We start from the raw sequence: 16392 nt of genomic DNA, 5'->3' as shown, positions 1-16392 counted from the left end.
GCAAACGTCAAAAAAGGTCCCAAAATCGTCAAAACAATCGGGGACCTAAACTTGTGTAGATTCAAAAAAAATTTGGGGATCACATCGTTGAATTCACTTTTTGAGAGCACTCAAAGTTAAATGTAAAAAACACAAATATGAAATTTCAACGAGATCAAGCTCTGAGTACAAATTACCAAAAGTTATCAAACTCTCTAAACACAGACAAGATAAGAGCGGCAAGATGACGGTATCCTTCGCCGTCTCTACTGAAATGAAAAGGCGTATCATCACTGAAGTCCTTTCTTTTAATAAGTTTTGTACTTCTATAGTTCAAGCCCAGTTGTTCGCTCAAAAATGTATTGTTACTGGCTACCAAATCAGAGTTAAGATCTTTCCTTCTCATGTGTCCGCAAAATTTCACTTTGGAAGGCCAGACAGCATCGCTGAATTCATTGAATCGATTCAGAATAAAATCAACTGATTCCGTGTTGGCATCATTGTCGCCAACTATCACGACAATATGAGAAAAATTGACTGCGTAGTTTACCAAACCACGAAGATGGTGACACCGCCGCCCACCTTGTGAGTCGAACTCAGCTCTGCAAGAAAGAAAAAAATCTATTAGTTTTCGAATTTTCGAAAAGAAGTATTGGTAAAAAAGAGAAAATTACCCATAAGATTGCAGCACCTGGTCTCCTTCTATATAAGGCATCGAATCCCGTAGATTTGAGTCGCCGATTACCAGATATCTTCTCTGAAGCAAAACAAAAATCGTTAAAAAATTAGACACAACTGGAAAGGCAGAATTTTGGAAAAAATGAGCTCCAGAGGTTATGAATTTATTAAATTTGACTCTTCTGAACTTCATCTTTTGAAGGCATAGAGAAAACGTTTCCTTGAATCGTAATGTCAGCTGTAAATAAAACAAATTGAAGCAACTGCCATTATAGATTTAGTTACAAGTACAGTGGAAACAAGATGAAAGCGGTGAGTATTTAAAAAAAATTAGTTTGTTATTGAGAAGTAAAATCACGAATGTTCAAACACATCTAGTAGTTTCACAATAAAACAGCATTCAGCAGAGGTTGCACTAGTTTCCTTGGACATTTTTACAAAGAGTACTTTCTTAAGGATTTCAATTGGAATTAGCAGCTCTTCATCGGTCGGTTGAACTTTAAAGAAGATGTTGCGAACAAGACCAATGTCTTCAACGATCACTAATTTCGTTACAACTGCAAAAATTTTCCCAAAAAATGGAGCATTTGGGAACTTAACAAAGTACTGGATTTTTCCAAAATGTTCTTCGTTTCCATAAAAAAAAGACACGAAACAATTTCCTTGCTTCGACTTCTTGTATGCCGGAGAATCAAAGTAAACTTTTCTATGCCATTGTCTGTTTGAGAAAACTCCTTCGGTGTAAAAGTTTCGACCCTCCAAAAGAGCCTCAGTTTCCACAAAATCATCAGGCCCTGACATTTTGTTTGGATTTCCCGACAGCTTTGAATAAATGGGACACAATCTCGCGTCATTGATCTCCACACTTTGCAACTTGTGACGCTGAAGAAGTCTACGACAAATTATCTCGCATTCCGAATTGGAGCCACTGAAAACTTCTCCGAGTGACCTATTCGCAGCTTCAAAGCCCATAGCAGACTGGCAGAAAAGGGGTCCGAACCTACTGACTTGGTCGGGCAAATGTCGAAGATTGTGAACATTGATCGTTTCTTTTCTTTCGTTGTCTCCATGGATAGAAACAATTTCTTGACAAAATTGTTTTAGAAATTTTTCTGCTTTACTGACGCGGTCCGGTAAGGAAGACTCAAAGATGAGCCGAATTCCAAAAACCAAGTTTGATAGATGACTGTAGAGAGAGTCCGATATTCTTCTAAAGAACACTATTGGGCTCAAATAGAATAGCCAATTAAACATTTCGTTGGCTTTGAACTGTGACACTTCATCCAAAGACCTGACTCTTCGCGAAAAAGAAATCATTTCCCGTGGACATGATAATTCTGAGATCAGAGTGTTAACAGAGTCTTTTTCTTGAGTCGTTAAAGATTGATAGCAAATTCTTAAAACATCTGGAAAAACACCTTGCAGAATGCAATGCATATAGTCCACTGGGGCTGTGAGAGGCAAACCATCAACCAAACTCGCGAAAGCGCTTCTGCCTTTAACGCCCACAACATTTGTAACTTGTTTCAGACGCAACGTTTCTGCCGTGCTATTATAAATATCATTTAATGAGGATTCTCTTATTGCTCCCTGCTGGTCAAATGGATAATACGCATGAGTTCGCCCAATTGTTTTTCCTTTTGCCGTACAGTACTGGCATCCATAATAGCCGTTGAACTTGTTCATATTTAGTAGATGGTTTTTTGCTCCGAGATCTGCTATGAGCAGTCGGGTCTTGAACACAAACTTGTAGTATACTTCATCCCTAACTTCCACAATCAGGCCTGAGGAAATTTTATCGTTCACATGAGGAATTACTTCCTGCCAGGATGGATATGAATCCGAAACACTAAGCGCAGCTAGAACTATGCACTTCCGAGCCGAACGTAATTTTGGAGGCAGGTCAGCAACTTGAATCCAAATCGGCCAGAGCTCTTTTTTATAAGTGGATTTCTTGATGTTTACGCCATCGGTGAATATGAGCAAATTAACAACAACAACATTGTTCTCCTTGACTTCAAACAGAGGGCAAATTGACGAATTGAAATCTTTGTCAGGATTTTTTCTTCGAACATTGGAATAATTCATTATTTCATAAAGATAACGCTTTAGAATATGGGCTAATTGAAAGCGGAAATTAATGATACAGAAAGTATTTCCAGGTTCTTTTTTTATGAAACGGGTTGCGCTTTCGAAATTACGTTTAATATTGTTAATTTGCGAGTAGCCTGAGGGAAACTTGTTGTCTTCAGGAAGAAGAACTTTCACGAGCGAGAACAAAGAGCTACTGCATTCATCCGACAAATTGAAGTTTGAGCAAAACAGGTTCACCAAATTCGTTGCATCATCAATGCTTGTCTTGCTACCAGTAAAGAGTTTTTCAGACTGAGCTTCTGATTCATTCTCTAGAGGCAAAATCGTTTGAACGGATTGCTCCTCTGTAATCGAGGAGACTGAACAGTTGATTATAACTTGCTGATGTACGGGAGATGAGGCTCTAAATATTTGAAAGTTTTTCGTGTTGGAGTCCTCACAAGAAGACTTATTAACATTTTCAACTGATTGAGAAACAGTTTCATCATCGTCACTCAGATTTTCTTCATCGCTAAATAATTCTCTCGGAGTTGATTCCAAAGAAGAGCGAACATCGGGAGAAGTTGAGCTAATCGGGTTTTCACATCTCGGAGTTGCTTGGTTGTCGAAGAGATCAGTGTAACTTGTACTCAGACCTTTCTCAGGTGAACCATCGCAACTCAAGGGACTCCTTGTAAGATCATTAAATTGTTCAACTAGCTCGCGGCACTTTATTCTTCTTTTTTTGGTTGCTCTTACACAAATCTCGGCATCAGCCAACTCACCCAACGTTTCAGTGCATAAGTCAAAAATTAAAGTTTCTAAAATTAAGTCAAACGCCATTTTCTGTCTCACTTCTTCCTTGGTCTTAACCTCACAAGTTCTACAGAGACAACAGTTGAATTCAAAGAATTCGGCGCCGTATTTCACAAACAACTCATCCCCTGGGTTTAATTTTCTTTTGACTCTTAATTGCACAACACCCGAATCGCTACTGTAGTCGTATTCACAGTTTGGACTGCAATCGGAATTCACAAATCTAAGGGGGCCAAGCATTAGCAACTGCTCTCCTGTTCGCTCGGATGACATGACAGACAAATTTGTTACGACCCCGTCTGGTATAGGTCTAATAAAACCTACAGGGTTTCTTCTGAAGACAAACGGTGGTTGAACAACAGTTTTTCCAACGTACAGAAGTCGATAGCCGCCAAAATTATCGTGTCGTATCACAAAATCGGGCTCCAAATTTTTGTATGAGTTGCAGATGGTTCTGTATGCTTCACAACAAATAGAGTCATTTTCCAATTTTCTATTAAAACTAGCTTCCCTCATGGTTTCAACGCATCTCATTGCCTTCCGATTTGACGTTTCTACAAACTTCTCTACTGCAAAAGAATCGCATTGTGCCAGAACTGACCAATCAACTTTCCGAGACAGCATAACATCTGGAAAAAAATATTGAATGACTTCATTTCTTTTTAACTCACGGAAAATCTTTTGCCTTTCTACACCAGCCAGGTCCACCAACCTGACTGAATATTCTGGGCAATTTGCCTTTCTACACCATCAGCAAGTGAAATATCAATAAACCAAGTCCTGCAACTTGATTTAAAACAGTGCTTTCAAAATTTCCAAAATCCAGCCAGGTCCACCAACCTGACTGAATATTCTGGTCAATTTGCTTTTCTGCACCATCAGCAAGGGATATATCAATAAACCAAGTCGAGCAATTTGATTTAAAACAGTGCTTTCAAAAATTCCAAAAACCAGCCAGGTCCACCAACCTGACTGAATATTCTGGGCAATTTGCCTTTCTACACCATCAGCAAGTGAAACATCAATAAACCAAGTCCAGCAACTTGATTCAAAACAGTGCTTTCAAAAATTCCGAAAACCAGCCAGGTCCACCAACCAGACTGATTATTCTGGTCAATTTGCTTTTCTGCACCATCAGCAAGGGATATATCAATAAACCAAGTCCAGCAACTTGATTTAAAACAGTGCTTTCAAAAATTCCGAAAACCAGCCAGGTCCTCCAACCTGACTGATTATTCTGGGCACAATTTGCCTTTCTACACCATCAGCAAGGGATATATCAATAAACCAAGTCGAGCAACTTGATTTAAAACAGTGCTTTCAAAAATTCCAAAAACCAGCCAGTTCCACCAACCTGACTGAATATTCTGGGCAATTTGCCTTTCTATACCATCAGCAAGGGATATATCAATAAACCAAATCCAGCAACTTGATTTAAAAGTGCTTTCAAAAATTCCAAAAACCAGCCAGGTCCACCAAACTGACTGATTATTCTGGGCACAATTTTCCTTTCTACACCATCAGCAAGGGATATATCAATAAACCAAGTCCAGCAACTTGATTTAAAACAGTGCTTTCAAAAATTCCGAAAACCAGCCAGGTCCACCAACCTGACTGAATAATCTGGGCAATTTGCCTTTCTACACCATCAGCAAGGGATATATCAATAAACCAAGTCCAGCAACTTGATTTAAAACAGTGCTTTCAAAAATTCCAAAAACCAGCCAGGTCCACCAACCTGACTGAATATTCTGGGCAATTTGCCTTTCTACACCATCAGCAAGGGATATATCAATAAACCAAGTCCAGCAACTTGATTTAAAACAGTGCTTTCAAAAATTCCGAAAACCAGCCAGGTCCACCAACCTGTCTGATTATTCTGGGCACAATTTGCCTTTCTACACCATCAGCAAGGGATATATCAATAAACCAAGTCCAGCAACTTGATTTAAAACAGTGCTTTCAAAAATTCCGAAAAACAGCCAGGTCCACCAACCTGACTGAATATTCTGGGCCATTTGCCTTTCTACACCATCAGCAAGTGAAATATCAATAAACCAAGTCCAGCAACTTGATTTAAAACAGTGCTTTCAAAAATTCCAAAAACCAGCCAGGTCCACCAACCTGACTGAATATTCTGGGCAATTTGCCTTTCTACGCCATCAGCAAGGGATATATCAATAAACCAAGTCCAGCAACTTGATTTAAAACAGTGCTTTCAAAAATTCCAAAAACCAGCCAGGTCCACCAACCTGACTGAATATTCTGGGCCATTTGCCTTTCTACACCATCAGCAAGTGAAATATCAATAAACCAAGTCCAGCAACTTGATTTAAAACAGTGCTTTCAAAAATTCCAAAAACCAGCCAGGTCCACCAACCTGACTGAATATTCTGGGCAATTTGCCTTTCTACGCCATCAGCAAGGGATATATCAATAAACCAAGTCCAGCAACTTGATTTAAAACAGTGCTTTCAAAAATTCCGAAAACCAGCCAGGTCCACCAACCTGACTGAATATTCTGGGCAATTTGCCTTTCTACACCATCAGCAAGGGATATATCAATAAACCAAGTCCAGCAACTTGATTTAAAACAGTGCTTTCAAAAATTCCAAAAACCAGCCAGGTCCACCAACCTGACTGAATAATCTGGGCAGTTTGCCTTTCTACACCATCAGCAAGGGATATATCAATAAACCAAGTCCAGCAACTTGATTTAAAACAGTGCTTTCAAAAATTCCGAAAACCAGCCAGGTCCACCAACCTGTCTGATTATTCTGGGCACAATTTGCCTTTCTACACCATCAGCAAGGGATATATCAATAAACCAAGTCCAGCAACTTGATTTAAAACAGTGCTTTCAAAAATTCCGAAAAACAGCCAGGTCCACCAACCTGACTGAATATTCTGGGCCATTTGCCTTTCTACACCATCAGCAAGTGAAATATCAATAAACCAAGTCCAGCAACTTGATTTAAAACAGTGCTTTCAAAAATTCCAAAAACCAGCCAGGTCCACCAACCTGACTGAATATTCTGGGCAATTTGCCTTTCTACGCCATCAGCAAGGGATATATCAATAAACCAAGTCCAGCAACTTGATTTAAAACAGTGCTTTCAAAAATTCCAAAAACCAGCCAGGTCCACCAACCTGACTGAATATTCTGGGCCATTTGCCTTTCTACACCATCAGCAAGTGAAATATCAATAAACCAAGTCCAGCAACTTGATTTAAAACAGTGCTTTCAAAAATTCCAAAAACCAGCCAGGTCCACCAACCTGACTGAATATTCTGGGCAATTTGCCTTTCTACGCCATCAGCAAGGGATATATCAATAAACCAAGTCCAGCAACTTGATTTAAAACAGTGCTTTCAAAAATTCCGAAAACCAGCCAGGTCCACCAACCTGACTGAATATTCTGGGCAATTTGCCTTTCTACACCATCAGCAAGGGATATATCAATAAACCAAGTCCAGCAACTTGATTTAAAACAGTGCTTTCAAAAATTCCAAAAACCAGCCAGGTCCACCAACCTGACTGAATAATCTGGGCAATTTGCCTTTCTACACCATCAGCAAGGGATATATCAATAAACCAAGTCCAGCAACTTGATTTAAAACAGTGCTTTCAAAAATTCCAAAAACCAGCCAGGTCCACCAACCTGACTGAATATTCTGGGCAATTTGCCTTTCTACACCATCAGCAAGGGATATATCAATAAACCAAGTCCAGCAACTTGATTAAAAACAGTGCTTTCAAAAATTCCAAAAACCAGCCAGGTCCACCAACCTGACTGAATATTCTGGGCCATTTGCCTTTCTACACCATCAGCAAGTGAAATATCAATAAACCAAGTCCAGCAACTTGATTTAAAACAGTGCTTTCAAAAATTCCAAAAACCAGCCAGGTCCACCAACCTGACTGAATATTCTGGGCAATTTGCCTTTCTACACCATCAGCAAGGGATATATCAATAAACCAAGTCCAGCAACTTGATTTAAAACAGTGCTTCCAAAAATTCCAAAAACCAGCCAGGTCCACCAACCTGACTGAATATTCTGGGCAATTTGCCTTTCTACACCATCAGCAAGGGATATATCAATAAACCAAGTCCAGCAACTTGATTTAAAACAGTGCTTTCAAAAATTCCGAAAACCAGCCAGGTCCACCAACCTGACTGAATATTCTGGGCAATTTGCCTTTCTACACCATCAGCAAGATATATATCAATAAACCAAGTCCAGCAACTTGATTTAAAACAGTGCTTTCAAAAATTCCAAAAACCAGCCAGGTCCACCAACCTGACTGAATATTCTGGGCAATTTGCCTTTCTACACCATCAGCAAGGGATATATCAATAAACCAAGTCCAGCAACTTGATTTAAAACAGTGCTTTCAAAAATTCCGAAAACCAGCCAGGTCCACCAACCTGACTGAATATTCTGGGCCATTTGCCTTTCTACACCATCAGCAAGTGAAATATCAATAAACCAAGTCCAGCAACTTGATTTAAAACAGTGCTTTCAAAAATTCCAAAAACCAGCCAGGTCCACCAATCTGACTGAATAATCTGGGCAATTTGCCTTTCTACACCATCAGCAAGGGATATATCAATAAACCAAGTCCAGCAGCTTGATTTAAAACAGTGCTTTCAAAAATTCCAAAAACCAGCCAGGTCCACCAACCTGACTGAATATTCTGGGCAATTTGCCTTTCTACACCATCAGCAAGGGATATATCAAAAAACCAGGTCCAGCAACTTGATTTAAAACAGTGCTTTCAAAAACTCCAAAAAACAGCCAGGTCCACCAACCTGACTGAATATTCTGGGCAATTTGCCTTTCTACACCATCAGCAAGATATATATCAATAAACCAAGTCCAGCAACTTGATTTAAAACAGTGCTTTCAAAAATTCCAAAAACCAGCCAGGTCCACCAACTTGACTGAATATTCTGGGCAATTTGCCTTTCTACGCCATCAGCAAGGGATATATCAATAAACCAAGTCCAGCAACTTGATTTAAAACAGTGCTTTCAAAAATTCCGAAAACCAGCCAGGTCCACCAACCTGACTGAATATTCTGGGCCATTTGCCTTTCTACACCATCAGCAAGTGAAATATCAATAAACCAAGTCCAGCAACTTGATTTAAAACAGTGCTTTCAAAAATTTCGAAAACCAGCCAGGTCCACCAACCTGACTGAATATTCTGGGCAATTTGCCTTTCTACACCATCAGCAAGATATATATCAATAAACCAAGTCCAGCAACTTGATTTAAAACAGTGCTTTCAAAAATTCCAAAAACCAGCCAGGTCCACCAACCTGACTGAATATTCTTGGCAATTTGCCTTTCTATACCATCAGCAAGGGATATATCAATAAACCAATTCCAGCAACTTGATTTAAAACAGTGCTTTCAAAAATTCCAAAAACCAGCCAGGTCACCAACCTGACTGAATATTCTGGGCAATTTGCCTTTCTACACCATCAGCAAGTGAAATATCAATAAACCAGGTCCAGCAACTTGATTTAAAACAGTGCTTTCAAAAATTCCAAAAACCAGCCAGTTCCACCAACCTGACTGAATATTCTGGGCAATTTGCCTTTCTACACCATCAGCAAGTTCAGCAACTTGAATTAATTTGCTTTAACAACGGTTCAAAATTGAATACAACAAATTCAACAACTCCTACTCTTCAGCAATTTGAAAAGAGGAACGGCTCAAGTCAAAACAAAATAAAACTAAACTTGGTTGCTCAAAGAGTCTCTTGATTGCAGTGTACCACTCTCTGGCTCAGTGTTTTCATCATGTGCAATTTTTTCTTGACTTCTTCGCTCTGTTGACCGGATTTCGTTGCCCACGTTGTTCAGACTAACTTTAGCCAGCTCATACATCGCCAGCCACTTGTTCTCATACTTCAAATGGAAGAGATCTAAAGGGAAGTCAGTTTCAACTCAAACCAAACTCTTCTTAATTAGTGGTAAAATTCTAGCTTTTCGAGTCAACAGTTAATGAGAAAACTTTCTTAGTAACTTCTATAGTAGAAAGTGGAAACCTTTGAAGAGCTGCTTCCGTACGGGTGAGAAGTCAGTGCGAGGCTCCTTCCCTTGCTTGTTTTTTCCTTTCGGCGACAGCATATGACATTTGAGCTCTTCTTGCTCCCACAGCTCTTTAGCGGCATTGCGACCAATTAGCTGAGGAGTTGCGCCTCCCACAAGGGCGAGATCATTCCCTTTGCCGGGTCCTTTAGGGATTGGAAGAGTTGGATTTTCTCCTTGGGACACAGGCTTTGCTGTTGGAATGAGGACCCCAAGTTTCGAAACCTCCACAGTCTGAAGACGGAAACTTGAGAGACAAATAGGTTAAAACATTCTTTTTAGAAAAGATACTAACGAGCTGCCCAATTGCATTAGACGACATTTGGATCTCTCTGTAGTTTCTGTTAGCCAGAGCTTTTAGTTCAGGCCTGAACTCGTTCATACAGTTTGCTATCAGATTAGCAGATTCCCAGATTTTATCAGCAGCTCCTTTGATTGCCTGTGCGGCCTCCAAATCAGCTCTCCTCACCTCGAGCTCAGTTAGATCTTCTGGATTGACAAGACGTGGACGCTTAATCTTTTTGTTTCCTGGAGTGGAACTGTGCTGGGGCTGCTCCAAGACTCTAAGCCGTTTTTCACCCTGTAAAACGTTATTTTAATACATATTTTTGTGTCTTGTTTGCAAGAACGATTGAAAAGGATATGAATTTTGAAAGACAAATGATAACCTTATCGCTTGGGCCACTGGCGAAACCACCATTAAGACTATTTTCCAGTGAATCTCGACCAAATCCGCTGCAATCGTGCTGACTGGTAGTAGGCTGTGAGCCCTCTGGCTGATGTATGACCAATTTATTCGCAGAATTCCTATCGACATTTTCGCACTGTATATCACTCAGACACTTTGAGACATCGTGTGGATCCAAAACGGGGCAGTCCTCTCCATCAACAAGATCATCTTCAACATTTTTGTTTAGTGGTCCTGACACAGTGCTCATTGGCTGTATTTCGTTCATCCGTCTTTTCACTCCTTGCGAACTACCTTCACCACTCAGCAGAACTTGATTTACGTTGTCGTAAAGAGTCAAATCAGGGTCCACTACTGGTACCAATGGCAAGTAGCTTTTGTCTCCGTTCGTTTCAACTATCTGGACCCAAGCATTTTTTTGCCAATTGAGACAAAATTCCTTGTGACCAACAGTAATCACAGTTGCTTTCCATAGAAAATTGTTCGTTCTTGGGTTTTTTAATTTGAATCTTACATCGAATGTTGATCCATCCTATAAAAAATGGAACGTTAGCCGAAAAAACAATGCTGTTAGACCAAAAAACAACAAATGCGCTACATACTTTTGTTTCGAGTCGCTGTCCTTCATCCATGCAGATGCTGCCATGCAGGCTCCATATCGTGTCGCATGTCAAATCTTCATAGTAGACCAAGAAGTATTTATTTTTCAGTTGATTTCTCGCTACCTTTTTGGCCTCTTCAATACTTTTGCGATTATTTGGACCCAGACCACGAGTTGTTCTCTCCGGTAGTAATTTCTTTTGAGATTGAGAGACCTAAAGAAAAAAACTTTTCTTACCTAACTACCTACCCAACAAGAATACCATACTAATTACCTACTTACCAACCGACCTAATTTCCTGCCTACCTACCTACTCACCGACCTACCTACCTTCTCACCTACTTAACTACCTTCTTACCTACCTACCCACTTACCTGTGTTTGTATATGTGTGCGTGTGTATATATGTGTGTATGTGTGTGTATACGTGTGTGTGTGTGTATGTGTGTGTGTAAGTGTGTGTGTGTGCGTGGGTGTGTGGGGGTGTGTGCGCGCGCGTGTGTGTGGGTGTGTGTTTGTATGTGTGTGTGTGTGTATGTGTGTAAGTGTGTGTGTCTATGTGTATATGTGTATATACATATGTGTGTATATTTGTGTAAGTGTGTGCGTCTTTGTGTATGTACGTGTGTGTGCGTGTCAGTATTTATGTGTGCGTGGATGTGTGTACGTGTAAGTATGTATGTGAGTATATGTGTGTATTTGTGTGTATATTTGTTCGTGTATGTGTGAGTGGATGTGTGTTTGCATGTGTGTGCGTATGTGCATATGTGTGTATATGTTTGTGTATATGTGCGTATTTGTGTATGTGTGTGTGCGTGTTTGTTTGTGTAAGTGTGAGTGTATGTGTGTGCGTATGTGTGTATGTGTATTTATGTGTGTGTATGTGTGTTTGTGTGTAAGTGTGTGTGTGTAAGTGTGTGTGTGCGTGGGTGTGTGTATGTGTGAGTGTATGTGTGTGCGTATGTGTGTATGTGTATTTATGTGTGTGTATGTGTGAGTGTATGTGTGTTTGTGTGTATATGTGTGTGTATGTGTTTGTATGTATATGTATGCGTGTATGTGTGTGTATTTGTTCGTGTATGTGTGAATGTATGTGTGTGTCTATGTGTATATGTGTATATACATATGTGTGTATATTTGTGTAAGTGTGTGCGTCTTGGTGTATGTACGTGTGTGTGCGTGTCAGTATTTATGTGTGCGTGAATGTGTGTGTACGTGTAAGTATATATGTGAGTGAATGTGTGTAATTTTGTGTGTATGTGTGTATATTTGTTCGTGTATGTGTGTGTATGTGTGAGTGAATGTGTGTTTGTATGTGTGTGCGTATGTGCATATGTGTGCGTATGTTTGTGTATATGTGCGTATTTTTATGTCTGTGTGCGTGTATGTTTGTGTAAGTGTGAGTGTATGTGTGTGCGTAGGTGTGTATTTGTTTGTATGTGTAAGTATGTTTGTGTATGTGTGAGTGTATATGTGTATTTGTTCATGTATGTGTGAGTGTATGTGTGTGCATATGTGTATATGTGTGTATGTTTGTGTATGTGTATGTATGTGTGTGCATTTGTTCGTGTATGTGTGAGTGTAAGTGTGTGCCTTTGTGTACATTTGTATATATGTGTGTGTATATTTCTGTAAGTGTGTGCGTCTTTGTATATGTGGATGTATGTGTGTCTGCGTGTCAGTATTTATGTGTGCGTGGATGTGTGTACGTGTAAGTATGTATGTGTGTGTGTGTGTATTTGTGTGTATATTTGTTCGTGTATGTGTGAGTGGATGTGTGTTTGCATGTGTGTGCGTATGTGCATTTGTGTGTGTATGTTTGTGTATATGTGCGTATTTGTGTATGTGTGTGTGCGTGTTTGTTTGTGTAAGTGTGAGTGTATGTGTGTGCGTATGTGTATTTATGTGTGTGTGTATGTGTGAGTGTATGTGTGTTTGTGTGTAAGTGTGTGTGTATGTGTGTGTGTATATGTGTGTGTGGTGTGTGTGTGTGGTGTGTGTGTTTTGTGTGTGTGTGTAAGTGTGTGTGTGTGCGTGGGTCTGTGTATGTGTGAGTGCGTGTCTGTGTGTATATGTGTGTGTGTAAGTGTGTGTATATATGTGTGTTTGTGTGTGCGTATGTGTATATGTGTATGTATGTGTTTGTATGTATATGTATGCATTTATGTGTGTGTATTTGTTCGTGTATGTGTGAGTGTATGTGTGTGTCTATGTGAATATGTGTACATACATATGTGTGTATATTTGTGTAAGTGTTTGCGTCTTTGTGTATGTATGTGTGTGTGTGCGTGTCAGTATTTATGTGTGCGTGAATGTGTGTGTACGTGTAAGTATATATGTGAGTGAATGTGTGTAATTTTGTGTGTATGTGTGTATATTTGTTCGTGTATGTGAGAGTGAATGTGTGTTTGTATGTGTGTGCGTATGTGCATATGTGTGCGTATGTTTGTGTATATGTGCGTATTTGTATGTCTGTGTGCGTGTATGTTTGTGTAAGTGTGAGTGTATGTGTGTGCGTAGGTGTGTATGTGTTTGTATGTGTATGAATGTTTGTGTATGTGTGAGTGTATATGTGTATTTGTTCATGTATGTGTGAGTGTATGTGTGTGCCTATGTGTATATGTGTGTATGTTTGTGTATGTGTATGTATGTGTGTGCATTTGTTCGTGTATGTGTGAGTGTAAGTGTGTGCCTTTGTGTACATTTGTATATATGTGTGTGTATATTTGTGTAAGTGTGTGTATGTGTGTGCGTCTTTGTATTTGTGGATGTATGTGTGTCTGCGTGTCAGTATTTATGTGTGCGTGGTTGTGTGTACGTGTAAGTATGTATGTGAGTGTATGTGTGTATTTGTGTGTATATTTGTTCGTGTATGTGTGAGTGAATGTGTGTTTGCATGTGTGTGCGTATGTGCACATGTGTGTGTATGTTTGTGTATATGTGCGTATTTGTGTATGTGTGTGCATTTGTTCGTGTATGTGTGAGTGTATGTGTGTGCCTTTGTGTACATTTGTATATATGTGTGTGTATATTTGTGTAAGTGTGTGTATGTGTGTGCGTCTTTGTGAATGTGGATGTATGTGTGTCTGCGTGTCAGTATTTATGTGTGCGTGAATGTGTGTGTACGTGTAAGTACGTATGTGAGTGTATGTGTGTAATTGTGTGTGTATGTGTGTATATTTGTTCCTGTATGTGTGAGTGAATGTGTGTTTGTATGTGTGTGCGTATGTGCATATGTGTGCGTATGTTTGTGTATATGTTCGTATTTGTATGTCTGTGTGCGTGTATGTTTGTGCAAGTGTGAGTGTATGTGTGTGCGTATGTGTCTATGTGTTTGTATGTGTATGTATGTGTGTGTATGTGTGTATTTGTTCATGTATGTGTGAGTGTATGTGTGTGCCTATGTGTATATGTGTGTATGTTTGTGTATGTGTATGTATGTGTGTGCATTTGTTCGTGTATGTGTGAGTGTATGTGTGCCCTTGTGTATATTTGTATATAGGAATGTGTATTTATGTGTGTGTATGTGTGAGTGTATGTGATTTTGTGTGTAAGTGTGTGTGTATGTGTGTGTATGTGTGTTTGTGTGTAAGTGTGTGTATGTGTGTGTATATGTGTGTGTGTTGTGTGTGTTTTGTGTGTGTGTGTGTAAGTGTGTGTGTGTGTGCGTGGGTGTGTGTATGTGTGAGTGCGTGTCTGTGTGTGTGTATGTATGTATGTGCGTATGCTTGTGTGTATATATGTGTGTTTGTGTGAGCGTATGTGTAATGGTGTGTGTATGTGTTTGTATGTATATGTATGCGTGTATGTGTGAGTGTATGTGTGTGTATTTGTTCATGTATGTGTGAGTGTATGTGTGTGCCTATGTGTATATGTGTGTATGTGTATGTATGTGTGTGCATTTGTTCGTGTATGTGTGAGTGTAAATGTGTGCCTTTGTGTACATTTGTATATTTGTGTGTATATTTGTGTAAGTGTGTGTTTGTGTGTGCGTCTTTGTATATGTGGATGTATGTGTGTCTGCGTGTCAGTATTTATGTGTGCGTGGATGTATGTACGTCTAAGTATGTATGTGAGTGTATGTGTGTATTTGTGTGTATATTTGTTCGTGTATGTGTGAGTGAATGTGTGTTTGCATGTGTGTGCGTATGTGCATATGTGTGTGTGTATGTTTGTGTATATGTGCGTATTTGTGTATGTGTGTGTGCGTGTTTGTTTGTGTAAGTGTGAAGAATGTGTGTGCGTATGTGTTTGTATGTGTATTTATGTGTGTGTGTACCTGTGAGTGTATGTGCGTATTTGTTCATGTATGTGTGTGCCTATGTGTATATGTGTCTGTATGTGTATGTTTGTGTGTGCATTTGTTCGTGTATGTGTGTGAATGTGTGAGTGCATGTGTGTGCCTTTGTGTATATTTGTATATATGTGTGTGTATACTTGTGCGTGTGTGTGCGTCTTTGTGTACGTGGATGTATGTGTGTCTGCGTGTCAGTATTTATGTGTGCGTGTATGTGTGTGTACGTGTAAGTAAGTGTGTGAGTGTATGTGTGTATTTGTGTGTGTATACTTGTTCGTGTATGTGTGAGTGAATCTGTGTTTGTATGTGTAAGTCTGTGTATGTGTTTCTGTGTATGCTTATATATATATATGCGTATATGTATGTGTGTAAGTATGTGTATATGTGTGTATGTTTGTGTATGTCAGTGTAAGTATATATGTGCGTATGCTTGTGTGTATATATGTGTGTTTGTGTGTGCGTATGTGTATATGTGTGTGTATGTGTTTGTATGCATATCTATGCGTGTATGTGTGAGTGTATGTGTGTGTATTTGTTCGTGTATGTGTGAGTGTATGTGTGTGTCTATGTGTATATACATATGTGTGTATATTTGTGTAAGTGTGTGCGTCTTTGTATGTGGATGTATGTGTGTGTGCGTGTCAGTATTTATGTGTGCGTGAACGTGTGTGTACGTGTAAGTACGTATGTGAGTGTATGTGTGTAATTGTGTGTGTATGTGTGTATATTTGTTCCTGTATGTGTGAGTGAATGTGTGTTTGTATGTGTGTGCGTATGTGCATATGTGTGCGTATGTTTGTGTATATGTGCGTATTTGTATGTCTGTGTGCGTGTATGTTTGTGCAAGTGTGAGTGTATGTGTGTGCGTATGTGTCTATGTGTTTGTATGTGTATGTATGTGTGTGTATGTGTGAGTGTATGTGTGTATTTGTTCATGTATGTGTGAGTGTATGTGTGTGCCTATGTGTATATGTTTGTGTGTATGTGTGTGTGCATTTGTTCGTGTATGTGTGAGTGTATGTGTGTGCCCTTGTGTATATTTGTATATAGTTATGTGTATTTATGTGTGTGTGTGTGTATGTGTGAGTGTATGTGTGTTTGTGTGTAAGTGTGTGTGTGTATGTGTGTGTGTATGTGTTTTGTGTGTTTGTGTGTGTA

The sequence above is a fragment of the Convolutriloba macropyga genome, chromosome 15 (assembly GCF_964194025.1).
Source record: "Convolutriloba macropyga chromosome 15, txConMacr16.3, whole genome shotgun sequence".
Classification (NCBI taxonomy): domain Eukaryota; kingdom Metazoa; phylum Xenacoelomorpha; order Acoela; family Convolutidae; genus Convolutriloba; species Convolutriloba macropyga.
The sequence above is the reverse complement of the archived record's forward strand: the minus strand, read 5'-3'. Positions refer to the sequence as shown.